We start from the raw sequence: 26,010 nt of genomic DNA, 5'->3' as shown, positions 1-26,010 counted from the left end.
CTGTAAAACAACATGATTAAGGGCATACAGGGGCACACAGGGCCACAGAACATCTGACCACTCCACTTTCATGAAAAATAAGACAACAGATCACATTAGTTCTAGGTAGGCGACATAAAGACCAACAAAAAGCAGCCCAAACTAGCCCAATGTAATCTCCAGAAAAAGGACATAGCAAAGACATGTGGCGGCATGAGGATCACGTTGCACACAGTAGGCCAGGAACTTGAGGGGTACACATGTGACCTCAGGGCACGTTGCAATCACCAACAATACTTAAATAAGCGACACTCACCCTCATTACACATCGTTCCGCACACGTGTAGATCAAAAGACACTGCCGTCACCGATAAGCATCCCCATGCACTCACTAGAAGAGATAGGATATTGGAAGGCTGGACTCGACCAGAGTGCTAGTTAATAACTGAGACATCCACATGCTCACAAAGATCACCCTGTAAAATATCTTTTCAGTCATGAAGAGGTGTAAGGCCCAACAACCTATAAAAATTAATGCTTTCTACTCTTTAATGTAACTAAAAACTGAAGTGAATGGAGTGTGAAGAAAACAAACCTAAAGAAAAGTACAGGAACTATGAAGAAAAAGATTAACGATGGCACATGCAATAATGCACTGTTTTCTTAACTAACCAATGAACGCAGCTCTTATGCAACAGGTCAACAATCGAATATCCAAGTGCATCACTTTTTCAGTGGCCACATCACCACCTCAACAGGATCTACTGTCTGCAAATTAAAAACTACACAGCTGTGGTCCGTGCACGTAACAGTGGTGGGGTGGTGGGCCGCGTTGGGGGGATTTTGAGGGATGAAGCTGAGGGAAAATTAAATAAATAATTATTTTTCCCTTAGCATCGTCCCACGAAATCCCCCCAACGCGGCCCCACCGCCTTGCCGCTGTTACCTGCATGGAATGCGGCTGGAACTACAAACTGTACCGTGAACTTTTTCCCTCGAGCTTTGTTAATCAAAGACACTCCCAATTACCAGTGTATTACAGACATCATCCCAAGACCTGCAATGTTCAATAAGGTGTGCATTATTGCATTTCTATGTACCCTCTGTTTACTATAGATGCTATCACATCCATTCATCACCAAAGAACTGCCTTGTCAAATGGGGTCCACCCCAAAGCTATCACTGTGCTTGCTTAGGGGCTTCTCCCACATCACTTATAATTACACTGAATCCAACACTAGCATTCAACACGCACTACAAAGCGCCCTCTTACACAATGTATGGAATCAGCACATGACCACCGTGAGCTCCAAGACATCAGCCAGGTCATGTTACGTCTGTTTGCTGATACCACATGGAGTAGGCGCCGACATGCTTTACTTATCCCAAGAGGTAGTCCCAGAGAAAGCAAAATGACTTCTCCACCTATACCTATGTAGGAAAAGGGCTAAAATAGAACCCATCAGAGTAGAACCCCTTAGAGTAGTAGAGATTCTGACCCGATACAAGAAACATCCCACAGATCAAATTAAATCAAAATATCTTTATTTAGATATAAACATATATCTTTAAAAGAAGTTACAAAATTCACATTATGTAGCTACTGTAAAAAAACGGAGAGAAACATGTAACAGACAATTAGCCAGCCGTAATAAAAGTAGATATTATCCACTCTTGGACCTCCTTATTCCATGACAATTTAAAATAAAAATAAAAACACAGGGTGATAATGATGAGAGAAAGGCTAGGTTAAAACATATTGTGCAAGATACTCTTCCCATCAACCCTTTTGTGAAGTACCCGTTGTCGATGGTACCGTACATGTACAAGACAACCAGCAGTCCTAAATCACTATGTTAAGGTTTCATTTTGTCCCCCCATAAAATTAAAACTGTTGTGGGGTACATCAAGGTTAAGAGAGTGTAGGGGGGGGCGCGTTAGCAGGACCCATTTTGGTTAAACTTGTGGAATGCCAGCTTAATGAATTTTGTGAGTTTTATATTTAAAACAGGATTTATTGGGGGTTCAAAGCCACCATAATCGCTTGCCTACAGGACCGGACGCCCTGCTTATTCCATTCAGCTTTAAGTTCGGACCTGCATTCGGAGTTAAGGGCTGGGCAGAGGCAGACCACATGCAGCAGAGTTTCAGCTGCTTTGCCACATCCTCTGCAAGTTACGTCCTCCGCCATGCGTCGCCATGTGGGTAGATCTTGCAGGAAACGCCAATCACCCATTCTGATAGCGGTGAAACTACGTTTAAGATACAGTGTGTATGTGCTGGCCAAGTAAGAGGCAGGGGCTAGCCGACTGTATGATTTTAAAAGAGCCCAAGCATGGCTGCGTTTCAAAAAATGTGCTTTATCCATGATGAGGGATTTCATTCTCACACATTTTTTAATCCCCATTTTAAAAGCTGTCTGACTGGGGTTAAGGGCCCATAAATCACTCGCTGACATTTGCTGAATTGCGTCCTTAAAGAGGCGACCGAACGTTCCACCCGAATTTATCTGGGAGATTTCTAACCAGACTAGGGATTCTAGTGTGCCAGGGTCCGCCTGCCTCAGTTTGTGACAGAGGTTCAGGTATACCCCGATATCAGAGGCGTCATAATTTAATAGCCCCATCTCTAGTCTTATCTGTGCAGCAGATGCGGACTTTGGTAACTGAAGAACCTTTTTATAAATTTTAGTCATGTGCCTATTCAAACATCCCACAGCATTGTACCTTTTCACAGAGCCTAACGACATTCATACTGAGCTGGATAGGATGCGCAGGAGGGGCACCTTCAGGGAGGATACTGTTTGGCCCAGAGACTTTCTAGAGAAGGGATTCTTGGAGGTAGCAATACCACCACATCAATGTACAAACACATCTGCTCTCACTTCCATCTGTGGTCCCAGGGTGGCCTTTAGCATATCCGGGGATGTCTTATCTAATAACAAATCAAACATGTAGTTCCAGTGTAGGGCCATCCACTTCTATGATACGAAGGGAAATTAGTCTAGTAGGGGAGGGTTGAATAACAGCATCGATACCACATGCCCGGAAATCTAGACTACTGAGGTGAGTAGACATCAATAGTTAGAAGGGAAGGGGCAACCCTTAATTGTACTTAAACTTAGACAGTATTCCTTGTGTTTCTGAGGTAAAGAAGCCTTTCCACTGGGAACAAATGAAAATGGTGGCAAACTACTGCACATTCTGGACATGCATTGAGGCACCTCAATGCTGATGGCCAATTACTGGCAATGCAGCAAGTTTGCCTACACTCAGCTCATCCCCGGATGGCATGGCCTCTGCCCCCTCATCACCATACACACCCTGACCCTGGTCAATGCCGGAGTAGATCTGCCAGAGTTGCACCAACACCCTCTAAAGAAGAAGACAACTATGGTGCATCAGGCTGAAGAAAAAAGACCTGCTGATATTTTTGGCTAGGCTCAGTAGACGGACATTCTGGAAGAATTCAACTGTGCAGATGAAAATTAACGCCCACTGGTTATTAACTAGGTTTCACATGAACCTTTTCCACTATTTGCTTGCCAGACCCAAATGTTTTATTAAAAATAAAGTGGCAGCTCCCTGTGGCTGCGACGGGAAGTCTCCGTAGGACATGCTGCATTTTATGTTTTTATGTCAACTGTATGAATTTCCTCGTAAACGCTACCTGGTCCCTCTTTTAAAAAGACTACATTTCAGGCAGGCTCGACCTGCATTGATGTATCTTCAATTATTGAAAGAGGAATGTTTAATTTTTATAGTGGAATTTTTAAAAGCAATTGTTAATTCTAGAAAGTATATAGATTTGTAATGAATTTTCCTTAGGTCTCTTAATTATTTATTTATTTTATGCTGTTCTGGATATCGCTCTAACAATGCACTGTCACTTATGTTGTGTATGGATGTATAACTTTTATGGTTTGTAATATAAACCGAATAAAGTTATATTGATTGATTGATTGATTGATTACAGATGGGAAATGCTCAAGATGATGAATAGCACTTAGGTCTGCCTTAATGTGGTCAAGGAAGAACTGAGAGCCATCCACCTCATAGTGATGCAACATCGATATGTGTTGGACCTAATGATCACAATGGAGGGAGGGATGTGTGCCAAGATAGGTGCGTCCTGCTGCATGTTTATCCCAGGCAACAACATGGACTACAGGAATCTGACTCTTGCCATTCAAGCATTGCACTGTTTACAAAGAGCCATCCATGAGGAGGGAGTTGCCCCTGAGCAAGAGTGGTACATGAATTGGTTCTCCTGGCTCTCCTGATGGCTGACCGGTCTGTGCACGTCAATGTTGCCTGTTTTCATATTTCTATTGTTTTATGTAATTTCCTACAATTGGTTATTTCCTGCTGTAAAAACTGAGTACTCGAGTTCGGTAGAATGCAAGTAACTAGAGAAATAGTAATAGTCAAAACTGAAGAACAGCCCCCAATAATGGGACTATCATGAAGTATGGGCTAGATAATGTAGTTGAAAATTCAACTAGAGAGGGGAATGTTAAAATTTATAAAATCAATGCTAATGTTTATAATGCTTCAATTGCACATAACAACGAAATCGCATTACTATTATTGAATTTGCCCATCATGAACTCTCCATCAACCCCAACTCAGTAATACGTGGTCAGGCAGGCTTTGCGACCTAAGCCTGAGGTTACTGATTGACAGAACACATGTAGGGTGGCACATAGCCGGCAGACAAACACGCAAACAGGAAACTCAGGTCTATCCCCCAGATAAGCGCAGTGACACCGCAATAGCCCAGGGTGATTGGCTCAATAAAGCACACATTGCCAGAGGGCAGAGGGGTGCACGCATTCCCAAAACACCAGATGCCCCATGAAGTTAGGAACACACAGCCAATCAGGACACAGTTCACACAGTACATGCAGTGATCACACACCCCTCATGCCAGACATCTGGACATGTTAATCACTCATTAACTCGTATCCATGCAAGGTCGAATCCCATCTGCACTTATCAGGGGCCTTATTTATGATTCTACAGACAAGGCCAGTATTCTTTTACCAAAAAAGTATTGACTGAAGTAATTATGATACCCACAGAAATGTATAAAAACCTATTCAGATTGATTGTACTGTCAGACAGTCCTCAGACCCATATCTGTAACTGCTCACGACTGACGTGTTTCATTAAACCAACTGTGCCTGTTTTGCCAAACACTTCTTGTCTTTTGTTTTTTCAAGGTACATTTGCATTTAAGCAACATTGCAATATAAAAAATCCTGTGAAAAGGCACATGTGTGACTGTGTCACGTCACAAAGGAGGGAGTAGAAGAACTGAGCGAAAATGACAAAAAGAAAACACAAGAGAAAGAGAAATGATGAGGAGAGAGGACTCTATCAAGAGTACCCTCCCAAAAGAACACTACTTCCAAATGCATTAACTGCCCACAGCCTAGCCTCCCACACTATTTCTCGTTGAATGTATGGTTGGATTTGGCCACATACAGCACTTCACTGCCCTTTGGCTCGATTCGCGCTACCATGTACCATGTACCATGTACTGATGCTGATTGTACCCTGCTGTACAATGCTGATGGTTGTTATCAGAATGTTGCATGTTACAAGGGGCGTCTGGCCCCAGTACCTGCTTTGTTCATGTGTTCAGCTGATCAAATGTATTTTTCCGAAAAGTCTAATAAAGTTAATTATTAAAAAAAAGAATGCCATGTACATACATACATCCAGAAAAATGTACCTTGAGTGTGATGAAGATAGTGAGTGTGGTGAGAAGGTTGGAAAGGGAGTTGTAAAGGTGCCTTGTAGATTAACATAAATGCGTTCTCTGTAGAAAAGGAGAGGTTCGAGCTCAAAATATGGCTCTTTTCTGATTTAATTGAATTTTTATCCAAGCAACGGCCGTTCCTGTTCTATACACACCGCTGTGAATTTAATGATGTAATGTTATTTAGATTTTCTATCAAATGTTTTTGCATTCTTAGGTTAATGTTTCAGAGCAGCGTTTACATCAAACTCCCTGGAAGACAGGGAGGCTTACAGCTGTGCAGTGCTCTGGGAGGTGCGGCACACCCCGTGTGTTACATGCACGCCTCTGGTGATGGATTCCAGAGCCATGCCAGGGGACCAGAAACTGATCACTCACAGCATCTGCCAATAAAGACGCCCAATTCACGGCTCCAATCAATACCTCCACGGGGCGTGTCAAAGCGCTGCTGGATGGAAGCAAAACTCTCGCAGAGAGGCCTGTCTCGAGAGCAGTGCCAGGTCCCTCGTCTGGGGCCACTTCAGCTCGCCCCACCCATTTACCCTGCCTGCGCTGCCAATGACATTACAAACATACCTACTAACCATCACACTCCTACAAGGGCGAGAATTCAGACTATTCCAGACCACCTGGCTGGGGCGGTGGGTATTAGTAATGGTAATGCATTTTTAATCTATAAACAACTGTTCTTGTGCTACTCTCTAAATAAGATAAACTGTACCACTATGTGGCAGACTACCATAGGTGCTGGTGCTGAGCACCAGAAACTACTGGCTCAAATTAAGCACTGCTGGTGAGTGGAGGGCAGGTTTTATGCCTAGCATCTTAACTCCTGGCCTGGTTTCCCAAAGAGGGTGGTCTACACGGGTCAGATGAGCCTTGAGTCTAGAATGGCAGGTCCTGTTGTAGATGGTGACTTACTATCTGGATGCCAACTGTTGGTTGCTGCTCCACCACCCAGAGCATGCTACGAGCTCCTAATTTCTGCTAGTCTGTTGTACTTTAAGGCTCACTATCTGGATGCCAACTGTTGGTTGCTGCTCCACCACCGAGGGCATGCTGTGGGCTCCTAATCTGATGTTCTGTTGTAGGTGGAGACTTATTGTCTGGATGCCAACTGTTGGTTGCTGCTCCATCACCCAGCGCATGCTGTGAGCTCTTAGTCTTCTGCTGGTCTGTTGTAGGTGGAGACTTACTATCTGGATGCCAACTGTTGGTTGCTGCTCCATCACCGAGGGCATGCTGTGGGCTCCTAATCTGATGTTCTGTTGTAGGTGGAGACTTATTGTCTGGATGCCAACTGTTGGCTGCCGCTCCGCCACCCAGAGCATGTTGCGATCTCCTAATCTTCTGCTGGTCTGTTGTAGGTGGAGACTTACTATCTGGATGCCAACTGTTGGCTGCCACTTTGCCACTCAGAGCATGCTGTGAGCTCCTAATCTTCTGCTGGTTAGTTGTACTTTAAGACTTACTGTCTGGATGTCAACTGTTGGTTGCTGCTCCACCACCCAGGGCATGCTGTGAGCTCCTAATCTGCTGTTCTGTTGTTAGTTGAGCCTTACTATCTGGATGCCAACTGTTGGCTGCCGCTCCGCCACCCAGAGCATGTTGCGATCTCCTAATCTTCTGCTGGTCTGTTGTAGGTGGAGACCTACAATCTGGATGTCAACTGTTGGTTGCTGCTCCACCACCCAGGGCATGCTGTGAGCTCCTAATATTCTGCTGGTCTGTTGTAGGTGGAGACCCACTATCCGGATGCCAACTGTTGGCTGCCGCTCTGCCACCCACAGCATGTTGCGATCTCCTAATCTTCTGCTGGTCTGTTGTAGGTGGAGACCTACAATCTGGATGCCAGCTTTTGGTTGCTGCTCAACCATCCAGAGCATGCTGTGAGCTCCTAGTCTCGTACTGGTCTGTTGTAGGTGGAGACTTACTATCTGGATGCCAACTGTTGGTTGCTGCTCCACCACCCAGGGTATGCTGTGAGCTCCTAATCTGCTGTTCTGTTGTTAGTTGAGCCTTACTATCTGGATGCCAACTGTTGGCTGCCGCTCCGCCACCCAGAGCATGTTGCGATCTCCTAATCTTCTGCTGGTCTGTTGTAGGTGGAGACTTACTATCTGGATGCCAACTGTTGGTTGCTGCTCCATCACCCAGAGCATGCTGTGAGCTCCTAATCTTCTGCTGGTCTGTTGTAGGTGGAGACTTACTATCAGGATGCCAACTGTTGGTTGCCGCTTTGCCACCCAGAGCATACTGTGAGCTCCTAATGTTTTGCTGGTTAGTTGTACTTTAAGACTTACTGTCTGGATGCCAACTGTTGGTTGCTGCTCCACCACCCAGGGCATGCTGTGAGCTCCTAATATTCTGCTGGTCTGTTGTAGGTGGAGACCCACTATCCGGATGCCAACTGTTGGCTGCCGCTCTGCCACCCACAGCATGTTGCGATCTCCTAATCTTCTGCTGGTCTGTTGTAGGTGGAGACCTACAATCTGGATGCCAGCTTTTGGTTGCTGCTCAACCATCCAGAGCATGCTGTGAGCTCCTAGTCTCGTACTGGTCTGTTGTAGGTGGAGACTTACTGGTTGGATGCCAACTGTTGGTTGCTGCTCCACCACCGAGGGCATGCTGTGAGCTCCTAATCTGCTGGTCTGTTGTAGGTGGAGACTTACTATCTGGATGCCAACTGTTGGTTGCTGCTCCATCACCCAGAGCATGCTGTGCGCTCCTAATCTGCTGGTCTGTTGTAGGTGGAGACTGACTGTCTGGATGCCAACTGTTGGTTGCTGCTCCATCACCCAGAGCATGCTGTGCGCTCCTAATCTGCTGGTCTGTTTTAGGTGGAGACTGACTGTCTGGATGCCAACTGTTGGTTGCTGCTCCATCATCCAGAGCATGCTGTGAGATCCTAGTCTTCTGCTGGTCTGTTGTAGGTGGAGACTTACTATCTGGATGCCAACTGTTGGCTGCCGCTTTGCCACCCAAAGCATGTTCCAAGCTCCTAATCTTCTGCTGGTTTGTTGTACTTTAAGACTTACTGTCTGTATGTCAACAGTTGGTTGCTGCTCCACCTCCCAGAGCATGCTTCGAGCTCCTAGTCTTCTGCTGGTCTGTTGTAGGTGGAGACTTACTATCTGGATGCCAACTGTTGGTTGCTGCTCCACCACCCAGGGTATGCTGTGAGCTCCTAATCTGCTGTTCTGTTGTTAGTTGAGCCTTACTATCTGGATGCCAACTGTTGGCTGACGCTCCGCCACCCAGAGCATGTTGCGATCTCCTAATCTTCTGCTGGTCTGTTGTAGGTGGAGACTTACTATCTGGATGCCAACTGTTGGTTGCTGCTCCATCACCCAGAGCATGCTGTGAGCTCCTAATCTTCTGCTGGTCTGTTGTAGGTGGAGACTTACTATCAGGATGCCAACTGTTGGTTGCCGCTTTGCCACCCAGAGCATGCTGTGAGCTCCTAATGTTTTGCTGGTTAGTTGTACTTTAAGACTTACTGTCTGGATGCCAACTATTGGTTGCTGCTCCACCACCCAGGGTATGCTGTGAGCTCCTATTCTGCTGTTCTGTTGTTAGTTGAGTCTTACTATCTGGATGCCAACTGTTGGCTGCTGCTTCACCACCCAGAGCATGTTGCGAGCTCCTAATATTCTGCTGGTTTGTTGTACTTTAAGACTTACTATCTGGATGCCAACTGTTGGTTGCTGCTCCATCACCCAGAGCATGCTGTGAGCTCCTAATCTTCTGCTGGTCTGCTGTAGGTGGAGACTTACTATCTGGATGCCAACTGTTGGTTGCTGCTCCACTGCCGATTGCGTGCTGCAAGCTCCTAATCTTCTGCCGCACTAGTTGTTCCTGATGGACATCGGTACCCAGTCACCTTATTCTTATCCCTGCAGCTATATTTAAAGGCCATGTCCCGGGCCATGTGACTTTTTGCCAAAAAGGGTAGGTGGCGATTCCAGAATAGCCCTGATGAAAGAAAGCATCTGAGTGGGAGGCAGGTGTGACTTTGGAACATTTATAGTGAACCCCCAGTGAATGCAGGAGGTCTGCCATAGTCTGAAGGGGGTAGACAACTTCCTGGGAAAAATGAAATCCCATCACCCATAGCCACATTAGGAAGAGAGGATCTGGCGAGGATCTGGCGAGAAGCCCAGAACCGCCAGTTCCTCTTACCAGTTGTCTTGGGCTCATCAAGGGGGCTTGTGTAATTCACAGATCCTATCAAATCATACTCCTCCCTATGCCTGTTGAAAAAAGCAGACCTTGGCACCGACTTGGAAGGCTGAATTCTGGACGGCACCGTAGTCGACACCGGGCAATGCAAATGTGGCGCTGTATCAGAGTCGGGTATGATTATGGGGTCTCCGCCACTTCGGGCTATCAGCAGCCCCGGAAATGACATCACTGGAAGGGGCTCCAGGTGAGGTTGCGGTCTCACAATCAGAGTCGTTCCCAATCCAGCACCAGACCCAGGAGGATCGATTGGCTCTGAGTGCAGACCTGCTAGCGGTTATTCAGTGGGGGTACCCATCGAACTCATGGTCCCTGATGGCGCTCGAGAGGGATAGGCCCACACAAAATTAGGTGCAGACAGGCTCAGCTCATGCTAGAGCACCACCTCACATAAAAACAAGCACTCTGCCTTCAGGATTGTTAAGGCCTGCCATAGGAGTGACTTATAGGTGTATATGTGTCCAGATATAAGGTTAGACATAGGAATACTATATCTATGCAAGGGGTGATTACACGACCTTGCCCCAGCTGAGTGATAAGCCAGTTGTGTCAGTTTGGATGGCCAGCCAGGGGTGGCAAAAGATATGCTGCAGCCCCTGGTAGGCCTTGGGTGCACCTATGCCCTGGGTACCTATAGTACACTGTACAGGGACTCATAAAAGTGACCCAAATCCCAATCGGTGATGTACCTAAAGTACTTGGTTTGAAATTTATAGAGAGAACAGCAGGGCTGTGGGTCTGATTAGTAAGCCCACAGCCACATTAAATCGAAAACCAGTGAAGCAAAAAGCAAAAAATGGGGTGACCATAGGAAAGCAGACCCTACTCTCCTACATAACTAAACCCCCCCCCCCCAAACGCAGGGACATTAGACTAACCTTGACCAGTTGTGTCTTCATGTTCAAAGTGGAAATACCTTGAGAAACCATCTGCATTGCCAAGGTCAGTCCCTGGTCTGTGCTCCACTGTAAAGTCCATCCCCTGTAGGGAAATGGACCACCTGAGCAGTTTGGGATTTTCACCCTTCATCTGATTTAGCCACAAGAGGGGCTTATGGTCTGTCTGAATCTTGAAGTTAGTGCCAAACAAGTATGGTCTCAACTTCTTCAGGGCCCAAACCACAGCAAAGGCCTCCCTCTCAATAGCTGACCAATGTTTCTCTAGGGGTCAGCCTTCTGCTAATAAAAGCAATGGGCTGGTCTTGACCATCTATATTAAGTTGTGAAAGCACAGCTCCCACCCCCAACTCAGAAGCATCTGTTTAGACAATAAACTCTTTGGAGTAGTCAGGACTCTTTAAGATAGGTGCAGAGCACATGGCCTTCTTCAGGTCATCAAATGCCTTTTGACAGTTAACTGTCCACTGAACCTTTTTTGGCTTCTTCTTTGATGTCAAGTCATTGAGTGGTGTCACAATTGACCCATAATTCTTGACAACATTTCTGTAGTAACCAGACAGGCCCAAGAAAGCTCTGACCTGTGTCTGGTTAGTTGGAGGAGCCCAGTCCTTGATGGTCTGAATCTTACTCTCCAGTGGTTGAACCTGACCCCCACCTACAAGGTGGCCCAGGTACACAACCTTACTCTGCCCTATCTGGCACTTTGTGGCCTTGATAGTTATGCCTGCCTTTTGCAGGGCCTCTAAAACCTTCTTCAGGTGGATCAGGTGATCCTCCCAGGTGGAGCTGAAGACACCAATATCATCAAGATAAGCTGCACAAAAGTCATCCAGCCCAGTAAGGACTTGGTTCACCAACCTCTGGAAAGTGGCAGGTGCATTTTTCAAGCCAAAGGGCATTACCACAAATTGATAATGACCTCCTGGGGTTGAGAAAGCAGTTTTGGCCTTGGCATCCTCAGCTAACCTGATTTGCCAATAGCCAGCTGTCAAATCAAATGTGCTCAGAAACTTGGCAGAAGCCAATCTATCAATGAGCTCATCTGCTCTTGGAATTGGGTGAGCATCTGTCCTAGTGACAGCATTGAGACCTCTATAGTCCACACAGAACCTCATCTCTCTCTCACCATCTTGGGTGTGAGGTGTTGGTACAAGGACTACTGGGCTGGCCCCCGGGGCTCTCTGATGGCTCAATTACTCCCAACTCAAGCATTTTCTGCACCTGTCTTTATACAGTCCCTGACATGGTCAGGTTGCCTGTAGATCTTACTCGTCACAGGCAGACTGTCACCAGTGTCCATCTCATGGGTGCACCAGTTAGTCTGATTAGGTGTTAATGAAAACATATGTCTAAAGGTCTGCAGAACTTGTCTGCAGTCCTGTTGGTGCTGGTCAGTGAGGCTGCCTGCCAAGGCCCCTCCATCAACTGAACCATCATCAGGGTTCTGAGTCAACAGGTCTGTGAGAGGGCCACTCTCTTCCTCCTGTCCCTCATCTGTAGCCATGAGCAAGCCCATGTCTGCCCTGTCAACATGTGCGTAGAGTCTGTTGACATGGAGCACCCTGTGGGGGCTCCAAGGGGTGCCAAGGTCCACCAAGTAGGTGACCTCTCCCTTTTTCTCAACAATGATGTGGGGTCCAGAGCATTTGTCCTGTAGTACTGCTGGGGCCACTGGCTCCAACACCCACACCTTCTGTCCTGGCTGGTACTCAGTCAGCACAGCCTTTTGGTCATGCCAAGCTTTTTGAAGTTCTTGGCTAGCCTCAAGGTTTTTAGAAGCCTTCTCCATATATTCAGCCATCCTGGAGCGGAGACCAAGTACATAGTCCACTATGTCTTGCTTAGGCTTTTTGAGAGGTAACTCCCATCCTTCCTTCACAAGTCATGGGGTCCCCTTACAGGATGCCCAAACAAAAGTTCAAAAGGGCTGTTGCCAACCCCCTTTTGTGGGACCTTTCTGTAAGCAAACAGAAGGCAGGGTAAAAGGATGTCCCATCTTTGCCTCAGCTTTTCAGGTAACCCTTTTATCATCCCTTTAAGGGTCTTGTTGAATCTTTCAACAAGCCCATTGCACTGTGGATGGTAGGGTGTAGTGAATTTGTAATTAACACCACACTCCTTCCACATAGCAGTCAAATATACTGACATGAAGTTTGCACCTCTGTCAGAGACAACCTCCTTTGGAAACCCCACTCTGGAGAAAACTCCAAGTAAGGCCCTTGCCACAACAGGAGCTGTTGTGGTCCTCAGGGGAATAGCCTCTGGATACCTGGTGGCAGCTTCTGGATACCTGGTGGCATGATCCACTACCACCAGTATACATCTGTGCCCAGATGTTGTTTGGGGGTCCATTGGTCCTACAATGTCTATCCCCACTCTCTCAAAGGGTACCCCCACCACAGGTAGTGGTATGAGGGGGGCCTTTGTTGTGCCACCTGATTTGTCACTGGCTTGGCAGGTAACACAGGAGCGACAAAACTCCTTGGTATCTTCTGACATATGGGGCCAGTGAAAGTGAGGGACAAGCCTGTCCCAAGTCTTGTTCTGGCCCAGGTGTCCTGCTAAGGGAATATCATGGGCCAAGGTGAGAAGGAAGCCCCTAAATTGCAGAGGTATAACCAACCTCCTGGAAGCACCAGGCTTGGGGTCTCTAGCCTCTGAATAAAGGAGCCCATCATCCCAATACACTCTATGGGTACCTTGAGCATTCCCAGCAGCCTCAGCAGCAGCCTGCTGTCTGAGGGGTTCAAGAGAGGAACAATCTAATTGAGCCTGCCTCAGATCTGCCCTTGAGGGTCCCCCTGTCCCAAGAAACTCAACCTGATCAGGCTCAAGTTCTTCTAGGACAGTTCCCTCTTGGATCACAGAATCAACCTCCTGGGAGGGCTGATCCTCAACCTGAGGCAGGGGGGAAGGCACTGCCTTAACCCTCTTGCTCTTTCTCTTGGGTTGTGTCTGGTCTATTGTTTCAAGATCCAGCACTGGTTCAGGTAAGCACTTTTTGGCCTGTGACCTGGTCACAGCAAGGACATGTGCTGAAATACCTAACATCTCTGCATGAGTCCTATACTCCACTTCTGACCATACTGAGTTTTCGAGATCATTGCCCAAAAGATATTCAACTGGGAGGTCTGCACTTACCACAACTCTTTTGAGGCCAGTTACCCCTCCCCAGGAGAAATTAATAACTGCCACACTTATGTGTAGTAGTGACATTGCTAGCATTGGTCACCAGGTAATTATCACCCAGTACAATCTGTCCAGGGTCCACAAAGTTAGGTGTCACCATAGTGACACTGGCACATGTGTCCCTGTAGGCCTGAGCCACTTCATCATTTATCAAAGGTGTCTGTCTGTACTTGCCCGAAGTATTGGGACTCACAGTAGTGGACATAGCCATGTCCACATCACAGATCAGGACAGTCTGAGTTGGAATCCTGACTAGGCCAGGTTCCACCTCAGTACCCATGGTTAACCCCACTATAGCCTTGGGTTGGGAACTACCACTGCTGACTGTACTAGGGGGTGCAGTTGCCTTAGGGGCTGCATTGGTAGGGGCTGTACCTTTCTTGGTGCACTCACTAAACCAGTGAGAGGTAGTTTTACAGTAATTACACCAAGGTTTCTTTGGGCCTTCTTTCTTCTTTTTCTTGGAATTTTGGGACCCCCCCCCCCATTAGAAGTATTTTGGGGGCCTGAAGAAGACTTCTGGTCTTTTTGTTTTTGATCTCCACCCTTTTGGTCTGCCTTTTTCTGGTCACCACCTTGGTTCTGGGGTCTCTGCTTAACCCTGGTTCTGACCCATTTGCCTGCCTTCCTTCCCAATTCTTGGGGAGAGGTCAGATCTGAGTCAATCAGGTGTTGGTGCAACAACTGGTTCTGACAATTATTAAGGATTTGTTCTCTCATGATCAAATTATACAATCCTGTATAGTCCTTAACTTTACTTCCCAGTAACCAACCTTCCAGAGCCTTAGTGCCACAATCAACAAAATCAGTCCAGTCCTGAGTCTGTGTCTTCTGGGTATCTCTGAACATCAACCTGTACTGTTCAGTGGTTAGGCCAAACCCATCAATCAGAGCACTCTTCAGGACAGGGTAGTTATTAGCATCCGCATCAATAACTGTGAGGAGCTTATCTCTGCCTTTTTCTTCAAAGGAGAGCCACAAGATAGCTGCCGACTGACTCTGGGGGACCTGCTGGACTTTGCAGGCCCTTTCCAAAGCAGTTATCCACTTGTGGATGTCATCCCCAATTTTGTAGGGGGGCACTATCTTACTCAGGTGCCTAGAATTCTCATGGGACCTGTCTTTATCCTTAGGGATGTTGCTGCCACCAGTGGGTTGTGACCCACTCAATTTCTGCTCTCTAGCTAGGGCAAGCTTCTCTTTGGCAAGGGCAACTTCTAGTTCTTGCCTTTCAATCCTTATATTAGTTCCCTCATCCTAGCCTGATGTTCTCTCCTTTCAGGAGAGGTCATCCTTCTCTGAGCAAGGGTATTGGATCCCCTAGAGGCCTGAGAGTGGTGGGAGTCACCTGAGTAGGACCTCCTCCTCCCATACCCCTGGTTAAGTCTACTAATAGGTCTGTATGGGTCTTGCCCATGTTCAGCCCCATGTAGGCTTCGGTTAGCCTGGCTAAGTCTCCCAACTTGGACATGGCTATCTTGGAAAACCTCTTCTTCAGAGCCTTCCTCTTGTTCATCTCCCTCCTCTCCTACAATAGTGGGATCTGATGCATCATCTGTAGAGGGCAAGACCTCTTCTGCATGAACTGAGGGACCCTGTCTAGAGGCCTTCTCAGCACCAGCCATCTCTAGGACTTCTATGAGATGGGAAAAGGTAGGGTTGGAACCCTGTTTCAATCTCATTGAGGTACACAAGTGTCTCATCTCTTGGACATTGAGCATTTCATATCTAGAGGGTGCCCTGGGAGGGTCACCACCCACAGGGAGAGTCATAATTGGCTCACCTGTGGTAGGCATGATTCTAGTGCAGTGTGGTGTGTGCACCTACCTACACTATGGGCCCGATTCACAGAACTAACTTAAGACAAAATCCTAAACTTACTACTTTTGGTATTCACAGAAGTTAGGCTTTTGTCCTAAGTTTGTCTTAAGACAGACTTAAGACAGACTTAAGTTAGGATTTTGTCCTAAGTCTGTCTTAAGTCTGTCTTAAGACAAAATCTTAACTTCTGTGAATGACAAAAGTAGTAAGTTTAGGATTTTGTCTTAAGTTAGTTCTGTGAATCGGGCCCCAAGTGTTTTCCTACTAGAACCTCTCTAGGAGTTGTAGTCAGGGTGTGCTAAGCCCTTTGGCCTACAACAACTAAGTTCAGTAGAACTTAAGTATTTTAAGTCTTGTTATATGTACCTATGGTACCTAATGTGATCTCTCAAATGATATCTTAAAGATTACAATTGGTAAAACAACAGCAAGCTCAAATCCCAACCGCTGCACACCAATGTGAGAAGTTGGCCTGGTATATGGTGTTCACTATTCTAGTGAGCAACTTGCACCAGTCCAAACAACCCTTATGGTGATGGTTGTAAAGTCAACCTTATAGACCAGCTATCCTAGGAGTAGCATGGACAAAAGCAGTCTTAGGCTAAACTCAAGAGGGCATGTGAAGCCAGCTGTTTTACCATATGCAAACCTTTTAATACCAAATGAAAGGACACCACACAGGTTATATATTCAAAATATATATGTATTTATTTCTAAATCAATCCCCTGAACTCTTTATGAGCACAGAAGCACAAGCGCATACCAAGTAACTTAATATAACATACAAAAGTTGCACAAATATGGATAGGCCCTGGTGGCCCGCTAAACCATATACTAAAATAGTGGTATAAGAACCACGTTACGAACAATGGTAAGGCCTAGGGCCTTGGGAATCGCTGGGGCTACACTGGACTAACAGTAGTTAGAGAGCAGGAGGCCCACGGGATGCGGGTGCAGTGTCTAAATGCACACGCGTGCACACATAGAAGTCAATGGGTGCGTAAAGTTAGAAAGTTAAAGATTTAGGAGTCTTCCGACTGGACTAGAAGCTAACCACTTGAAACTTGGACACTAAGGGCCAGATGTAGGTGGCCATTTACCGGCCGGTAACGGGTTATTGGAATGTAGGGGGCCAATTTTACCGAATCGGTAACTTATAGATGTAGGTGGGACTCTTCTGAGTCCCAAAGGCCTTTCAGATTCGGTATTTTACCACCCAATCCAATTGGGTGGTAAAATACCGAATCCAGGTGTGCATGCACATGTGTGCATACACACCTATGCCATGTGACAGACAGACATGCCCTTAGGGCATGTCTGTCTGCCACATGGCACACATGCCTGTATTTGGGGTGCTAGTGGGTGTCAAAGTGACACCCCCTGCACCCTTGATGGAATCGGTATATACCGATTCGGTAATGCCCATTGATTCCTATGGGCTTCAATGCCCATAGGAATCAATGGGCATTACCGAATCGGAATTTACAGAATCGGTAAATACCGAATCTTAACGATTCGGTATTTACCAATTCTGTAATACCTACACCCCCCCCTCTATTTTACCACTTCTGAAATACCGAATCGGTAAAATTCGGTATTTAAGAAGTGGTAAAATGAAATTACCTACATCTAGGCCTAGGAGAGTTAATCTTTACAGGAGCACCGTAGTACTCGCGTTACCTCACCCACAGGAAGCAGGTGCATAGGTGTCAAAGTGTGTCGGGTTTCGTCGTGGAGTTCTATGGAGCCTTGGAGAAAAGATGCTGCAGGCGACCAGGAGAGAAGAGTCCGGTTGGATCCAAGGGCGGATCGAGGATGAAGAGTACCTGAAAGCAGAGGGGACAGAGTCTGGGTCACTAGCTAGTGAACAGGATGGAACCAGGAAGGAACCAGGTGATGTCGGGGAGCAATCAGGTGATGTCGTGAAGCTTGTCTCTGCAGCCACGTGGACCAGGAGGAGTCGACGACAACCAGGAGCTGGATACGGACTGTCCCACGAAGGCTCTTGCTGTCGGCGGTGTCGGTTCTCGATTCAGAGTCAACAGGCCTTGGCAAATGCAACCCACGAAGGAATCGAAGATGGCTTCTGGATCAGACCAGCAAGGTCTGATGGGCTGCTCCTTTTCAGGGGAGCAAGGGCCAGTCTGGAGCAACCAGACCAGCATTGGAAATTCAAAGTTTTGTCGTCACAGAGGCCACTAGCCAATGGGCAAGTGACCGGACAGACGCGTCGAGCAGGAAAATGCAAAAGGGCCCCACGCAGCACTTGGTGAGTGTGGAGAGGTGATCTTCGGTGCAGGTGGTCCTTGGGGCTGGGGCTTCTCAATCCCTAATGCACAACTTCGAGGGTGCCTCAGAAGTTGCACAGAAAGCAATTCGCTGGCTTTCCAAGATGGCCGGTCTCACGTCTCGCGTCACCTCCACGGGTCTCAGCTTTGCTGTGGCTGTGGATTGGGCTGAAGGAAGTCTGTAAGTCCGGGTCTTGTCAGGCTCTGTGTTCAAGCTCCGGCGGGAGCAACGACAAAGCAAACCGTTGAGCGCTTGATGGTGCCTGCTTGCACAGGGTGGTCACTCCTTGACCACAAGGGAGATTCTTCAGTCTTCTACGTCGAGTGGGATGTCGAAGGGTCCAGAGTTTCGTATCAGAGTTTCAGTCAGGATAAATCTAAAGTCTTGGGACTCAGCTCCTACCTATATACCAAATCTAGGGGCTGGATTACCTGCTAGGTCCCTCCTATGGGTGGGACCCAGGAAGGGGGTGGTTACACCCCTTTCCCTGTGTCCAATTTCGCGCCAGAGCTGGGGCTGGAGTGCCCTAGCACCGGTTTGAAATGGACTATGCATGGGACACCTTGTGTGCCCCAGGAAGTGTCTCATTTCATTCAGACTCCCTGCCCCAATACACTATAGCCTGTCTGGGGTGGTGCTAGCATCTCCCTGTGATAGGATACTTATTGTCCAAGCCTCCCTCGCTGGAAGGACTCCCAGCAGCAGGAGGTCAGACTTGTGTCTGTGGCAGCAGCATCCATTTTGTGATGCTGAGGCTCTGGTTAACTTTAACCGGGATTAATGGAAGTAACATGTCATCTCCCTCTAGAAGGGTGGAATGCTACCCCCGTCACCAGAACTGGCGAGGGGGTAGTATTCCAAAGCGTATAACACCTTACACGACATGTTTTAATAAAGCCAAACCAAAGATAGCATTTAACCGCGAGGGTCATAATGCACTTAAGAGTATATGGTATGGCATTATCCTAGAACAGCTATAAGGACATGGTTCCGAAAGCTGCAGACAGGCTCAGCTCATGCTAGAGCACCATCTCACATAACACCAGGCACTCTGCCTTCAGGATTGTTAAGGCCTGCCATAGGAGTGACTAATAGTTGTATATGTGTCCAGATATAAGGTTAGACATAGCAATACTATATCTAAGCAAGGGGTGATTACACGACCTTGCCCCAGTTGAGTGATCAGCCAGTTGTGTCAGTTTGGATGGCCAGCCATGGGTGGCAAAAGATATGATGCAGCCCCTGGTAGGCCTTGGGTGCACCTATGCCCTGGGTACCTATAGTACACTGTACAGGGACTCATAAGAGTGACCCAAATCCCAATTGGTGATGTACCTAAAGTACATGGTGTGAAATTGAGAGAGAGAACAGCAGCGCTGTGGGTCTGATTAGCAGGCCCACAGCCACATTAAGTCGAAAACCAGTGAAGCAAAAAGCAAAATATTGGGGTGACCATAGGAAAGCAGACCCTACTCTCCTACACACATTAGTATGTGGATTGCAGAGTCTGGATCTACAAAATAAGTTGTAATTGTGATAATAAGTTATGAATAATACCACTATTGTGGTAATGCACCATCAAGGCTGGAAAATAGAGAAGTTAGGGACGAAGGAAGCTGGCATTGGTCACTTAGCGGAAAGTGCTGTGTGTCCAAAGCAAAGCTTCCAATTAGCAGAACAGGATGAGTAATAGACAGCATTTTTTTAATTAGAAAAGCAAGGCCAGCAAAGGCAGTGGGATCAATGGCCTACCGACTGTTCATTAATGCTTGTTTTGATGTCCCTGTTCAGAGTATGCCTCGAGCTCAGGGCTTCTTGTTGACTTGATTGTCTCTGAGATTCAGAGACGCTCAGCCCTGGTGTTCCGTCGTTTTTGTTTATTTCTGAACACTCTAATATGTCTTCCTATGCAATCCGTAGATTTCGGCTTAATCCTTCCTAACAGAGGCTGACACTACCTGGTGTGCCATCTACTTTCTATATAGCTGTATTTGGTGTAGCTCCTAAACTGCGGGTAAAAGAGTCCACTTGGTGTGGTTGCTACGTCTCCTTTAGAGGATTTTTAATATATACTCATAAGCACTATATTGTTCCGCCCATGCATTCGATCCTGGCAGATTTTAAATATAAATTATATATACTTTCATGAAACAAAACAATTTGTGATATTTTACTGCAGGCTATATTCGTCAACGTTTCTTTATGTTCCTTAGAAAGAAGCCATATTTAAAATATTAAAGTCGCAACAATAAGAAAAGGAACAAGAAAATCTTTCACAAACATTTTTTCAAGAAAAAGTGAGAGAAAAGAAGAGCCGTGTATCTAGATAGGCTGCAGTCTCCAGAGGCCAAAAAATAGAGCCTGTTCCTTAAAGGAACAAGCATTTGCAATGCAAGGTCTTGCATTTACACGAGTTTGAGTTATTGACATTGCAAATAACAATGCCTTTTATTTTTGTTTTCGTTTTTAAAACATAAATAAAAGGCATTGTCATTTACAATGCCAATATCTGAAACTTGCGTAAATTCAAGACCTATTGCATTGTAAATGCTTATTGTGTCAGTCAGTCAAGTCAAGTCATAAGCTTTTATTCGATTTGAAAAATACAAATCATACAAGCAAAACAGCTAAAAACAATTAATTGCATGTGTAATGACAATTCTAAAAATGACTCAGAATATATTCAAGAATAACACATACCGGAACCTATATTGACATACACTGGACAACAGTATATATTAAAAGTATAAAACATGACTAAAAGACTTATAAAAAGAAGGTCATAAAAGTACAGACAGGAATAAATATATTTATCGCACCAAGTGCTTTTCCTGGCAGCTGTACATTAAAGCTAAGGATCTAATATGGCTCGGACAGACACGGGAAAAATAATTAAATAAATGTAAAAAGGACCAGACGTTTATGTACAATGGGCATAATACAACATAAACAAGGGCATTAGTGTACAGACAGGAATATGTAAAATTATAGTAGCACTATGCTCTTCCTGGCAGCTGTACATTTCAAAACAAAAGTAGCAACAAAAAAACAAATATCCACATTCTCTAGAGAAGATAATAGTACTAGAGCACTCTTTGTAGATCTGATATTATGTTTTAAAAAGATGGGTTTAAGGTACTTTACCCAGTCAGTCAATAATAGTTTTATTTGATTTCGTTAGAAATCGTAAAAGATTGTAAAAGCACGTTATACATAATGATTAAAAGGTGGTAGTTTGAGAAGTGCAAAAGATAAAAACATTGCGTCGTCATTAGTCAATACTCATCAGCAGTTGAAATAGGAAATATAACTTTATAGTATGTACAATTTAAAAGTGCTAGGATATTCATTGAAAAGAGGTCAGAGAATTGTGCAGGAGAGGGTGAGAAGGGACCAGTCAGTATCGTAAGAGGCACTCAGGCTGATTCTTGTGTATTATCTAGTTCTTTGGCTGCCATTTCCCAAAACGTAATGGCTTTGCAGGACAGTTGGATTGACGAACCTCCAAGGCATTTAATGACAGCTGCTCTGCATGTCCTTAACTGGTTTTTCCTGAAGATCTTGCGAAGCACAGTTTTTCGCGTTTCTAGAAGCGAAGGGCAGATGCATAGGAGGTGTAGTAATGTCTCGTCACCCTGTCCACACAGTCGACATTCTTTTGTCGGCCATGTACGCTTCCATTTTGGGGTCAAGTCCTTCGTGGGGAAGTGCCCCAACCGTAGCATCGTCAGACAATGCTTTTTGTGCAGTGCGAAGTGTTCTGACAGATATTGTTGTCGTTTCAACATCTGATAAGATTGAATCACTGCCCATGCGTGTTTTTTTTTTGCAAAGGCAGTTTTGTCCGTTAATAGAGAAATTTGTTTGGTTGCAGTGTTCACAGCAGTTTTTAACACAGAGTAGGAAGTAATTGTGTGCCAGGCCTCTTCAAGGTGTAGATCTGCGAGTGATTCTTTTAATACAGTGACAATGGAGTTATTTTGCCGTGCTTGCTGTTCAATTTCTGCCCAGCAAGAGTGGGCTAAGGTATTTTCCTCTGCTTGCCTCACCCGCCAGTAATATTTGGCCATTGCTCCTTGGCGGGCTGGTTTCTGGTTTTTAAGCCCATATTCCAGTAGTATCTGTGACTGGAAGATGTACCTGGGGATTAAGAACAGACACTTAAAAAGACTCGACTGGGCTTGGTTTAAGGTGGCTGCATCTTTTGTGTTCATCAATTCTGACCCGTATGATATAGTTGGAATGAATCTTGCTGCAATTACCTTTAGCAGGTGACCAGTTGAACAGCCTTCAAACTTCCTCTCTAGGGTTTCAAAGGCGTAGTGGAATTGTTTTGCTTTCGTTTTTCCTTGGTCTAGCTGGTGGTTAAAATTGAGATTGTGATCGAGTTGGAACCCAAGATATTTGTACGAATCCACCTGAGATATTGGTTTGTCATCTAGATTCCAGATGAATGTGCCTTTTGGTCCTGTTTTCCGATGTTTAGAAAAGCATAGCACCTTGGTTTTCTTGAGGTTTATTGTTAAATGGGCTGTAATCGTGTATATTCCTAGTTGGGTCATTGATCGCTGCAGACCTATCGGTGTTTGCGATAGGAGAACAATATCGTCTGCATATTGGAGGCTGGTGATTTGCGTGTTACCCAGTTTTGGGGGATCAGTTCGAACTTGTTGGAGGTGCTTTCCAAGGTCGGCAGTGTAGATGTTGAATAGGCAGGGGGCCAGTACGCACCCCTGTTTTAATCCGTTTTTGGTTGGAATCTTGCTTGTTAGGCTGCGCCCGTCTCCTATCCGCACTTTTACCCACATGTCTGAGTAAAGGTTGATTATCGCCTCAAGAAGTTTGGTAGGTGCCCCCCAATTGCGCATTTTGGCCCATGAACTAGCTCTTGGTACTTTATCGAATGCTGCTTTAAGATCGATAAGCCACGCATACAGAGTTCTTGATTTTGCGAATGCTTTTTTGACTAGGAGTGTAACCACAGAAATGTTAGTAAGAGTGCCCGTTCCTGCCCGGAATCCGGTTTGTGTGTTTGGGATCAGGTTTGTTCGGCTCACCCAATCTTCTAAATCTACAGCAGGTTCGAAACATAAATCTTGGCCTCAACGTCAATTAGTGCTATCATTCTATAGTTAGTAGGGTCCGAGCGTGAACCCGATTTATATATGGGGTTTAAGATGCTTCCTCGCAAGGAGTCAGGGATTGTGCCTGATGCTAGCACGTGTGTAAAAAGCGGGGTAAGGATACCAGACCAAAATGAGGGGTCATGCCGGAATAATGCATTTGGCAGAACGTTGGGCCCTGGGGCTCCCTCAGGCCTTAAATGTCTTATGATACTGAGGACCTGCTCTTGTGAAATCTCCGGGGTGAAGTCTGGTAGTTCTAACTTTACTGTTTCATGGACTGTTCCTGCGTTTGAGCCTTCATGTTTTGTAATGTCAATAGGTGGAATAGCGTTATATGTATGTTCAATATGCGCTCTCCAAGTATCCTCCATTATTTCTGAGTTAAAATGGCGGTTCTTGCCATTGAATAACTGGTTGATGACTTCCCAGAAGAGCTTGGAGTCTCTTTGTTTGCTGTCGTAGTGGAGTTTTGCCCAGAAAAGTTCTCTAAAGTCTTTCTTAGCCGCCTTGATATCCCTTTTTAGTTTTTTTCTTGATTTAGATATTAAGGACAGAATATCCTGTGAAGAATCTGAGCTTCGGGTTCGTAACTGTCTTAAAAGTTTATTCAGTTGATTTTTTTCTTTTGTTGGTGAACCACGCAGCCCCCACTGATCTTCCTACTTTGCGGCCGTTACATTGCCTTGTGAATTTCTTATTTAGATCATGAGTGAAGGATACCCAAACCTTTAGAAGTGATGGTTCGACTTTAAAACTCTTCAAGCGAGCAGTGCATGTTGCTATAATATCGCCAATATTTTCCCTTTTCCAGGTGAGGCGTTTCAGGTCATAGTATTTTGTTTGTAGGGACAAAGCTTTGTCTGTTGTTAAATTTGCTGTACTTATGACCAAAAAAAGGCTTGGGGATAGTGATCGCTTTCTGTCCTTTCTTTGTTGTGGAAATGTGAGATGTATGGTAGAATGTCCTGGTCTGTTAGTGTGTAATCAATGATTGATCCTGTGTTTTGCGTAACCCTGGTGTATGCTGGGAGACACCCCTGTGAGACTCGTCCATTTAGAATGCAGATGGACTGTTCTTCCAGCAGGGATGCACATCTGGAGTGGTGTGGCTCACTGGTTAGAGGCGGCAGACCCGAAAGCAGAAGACGGCCTGGGACCAGGGTTCAATCCCCGACGCGGCAGGGTCGTGAACCAGGGTCAGCGGACTCGATAATTCTCGCCTCGGTGCCTACTCTAACCAGGGATCACACTCGGCAACTCTGGGCATTAGCTTGCCTCATCTCCACAACGGCCCCCCACAAACGCCGGGGATGCCTGGTTTCACCTTGGAGATACCCAGAAAGGGGACATCTCACAGGGAAAGCCAGGACGGGTTCCCCAGCGGTCTATAGCGCCAGGACACCTCCGGGTAGCAGTGCGCTTTACAAGACACACACATTTACATTTACATTTACATCTGTTACCGTGTGTGTCACCTTGTTTGCTGAGTCGAGTATGGCCTATTGATCTTTCCTTGCTGCCGTATAATAGATTCATGTTGAAATCGCCTGACAGTATGATGTTGGCATGTGGGTGAGCAAGTTTGAGAGTGGCTAGTGTTGCTGTTAAAGTCTCGATGCTTGATCTCTTTTGTTTAGGTGATGGGTGGATGTAGACGTTCAATATTAGCAGGCTGAAAAAGGGTGAGGCCACTAATTTGATGCATGACATCCACGTTGATTCGAGATCGACTTCAGAAACTTGCCATGAGATGTAGGTCGAGACAAAGATGGAAAGGCCTCCTTTTGCTCTTCCGTATTTCGATTCTCTTTTTCCTGGATTAAGATATTCTTTATATCCCACAATTGGTGAAGGGTTTGCCTGCCATGTCTCTTGAAAGAGGAGAAGGTCGTACTGTTCGATGAATTCCAATAAGTCAGGATCTTCTAATTTTGCACTTAGGCCATTGACATTCCAGGAGCAGATGTAACAACCATTGTCTGGTTTCATTGCTCTTGTTGAATTTGTTCATGCCATTCCGTCGATGGTTCCGGTTATGTTTGTCTGCCTGTGACCAGTGTTCTTGGCTGCTTCGGGGTGAGCGAAGGTGGTGGTAATTTTCCTTCCAATTTGGACTATACTCTTTGATTTACTATATTCATCCGGGCCTTTCGCACCTCTCAGCATGCTCTCCGGAGGGTTTGGTTGGTGTAGTGGGCTTGGATAACGGTGGGGAGCTGGCTTTTTTATTTCTATGCCCCATTTTTCAAATGACTCCTGCTGCCTACAGATCTGCTCAGTGATAGAATTAACAGAGAAGGTTGCTGTAGTAATTTCATGACCAATTGGGTCAGAGTTAGGCTTGAACTCTATGCTTTCTAGGATGCCGGTGTCAATATGGCTCATGGAAGGTAGTGCTTTAAATAGTTTTAATAGAACACTTCTGTTAAGGATGTCATGTGTTCCCCTTGAGACATAGTGGGGGATAAAGTCCATTTTTTAGTTGTCATTAGTGAAACCAGGAGAGATTGGCCACAGTTCGATTTCTTTGTTCTTTCTGATTTGTTTCCCCTCCGTGATTTCTTCCAGGGCGACTGGGCACTGGTTTTGGACATTTTGAACGTTACATGTGATGTTTTGGATATGTTTGTCGTTGTTCTTTACGGTCATTGCTACGCCACTGTCCATGCGGTGGTAGTTTATTAGTTTAAGGTTGCTCC

The 26,010-nt window shown here is 45.8% G+C and overlaps 1 protein-coding gene across 4 annotated transcripts in view; it reads right to left on the bottom strand.

The window, feature by feature from the left end:
• Positions 1-26,010, bottom strand: part of SPEG (striated muscle enriched protein kinase) — a 1,484,310-nt gene that overhangs the window by 1,184,281 nt on the left and 274,019 nt on the right. The gene's annotated exons all lie outside the window — the stretch shown is intronic.

Source organism: Lissotriton helveticus, chromosome 3_1 (assembly GCF_964261635.1).
Source record: "Lissotriton helveticus chromosome 3_1, aLisHel1.1, whole genome shotgun sequence".
In the NCBI taxonomy this organism is placed as follows: domain Eukaryota; kingdom Metazoa; phylum Chordata; class Amphibia; order Caudata; family Salamandridae; genus Lissotriton; species Lissotriton helveticus.
This window is presented reverse-complemented; position numbering and strand designations above follow the sequence as displayed.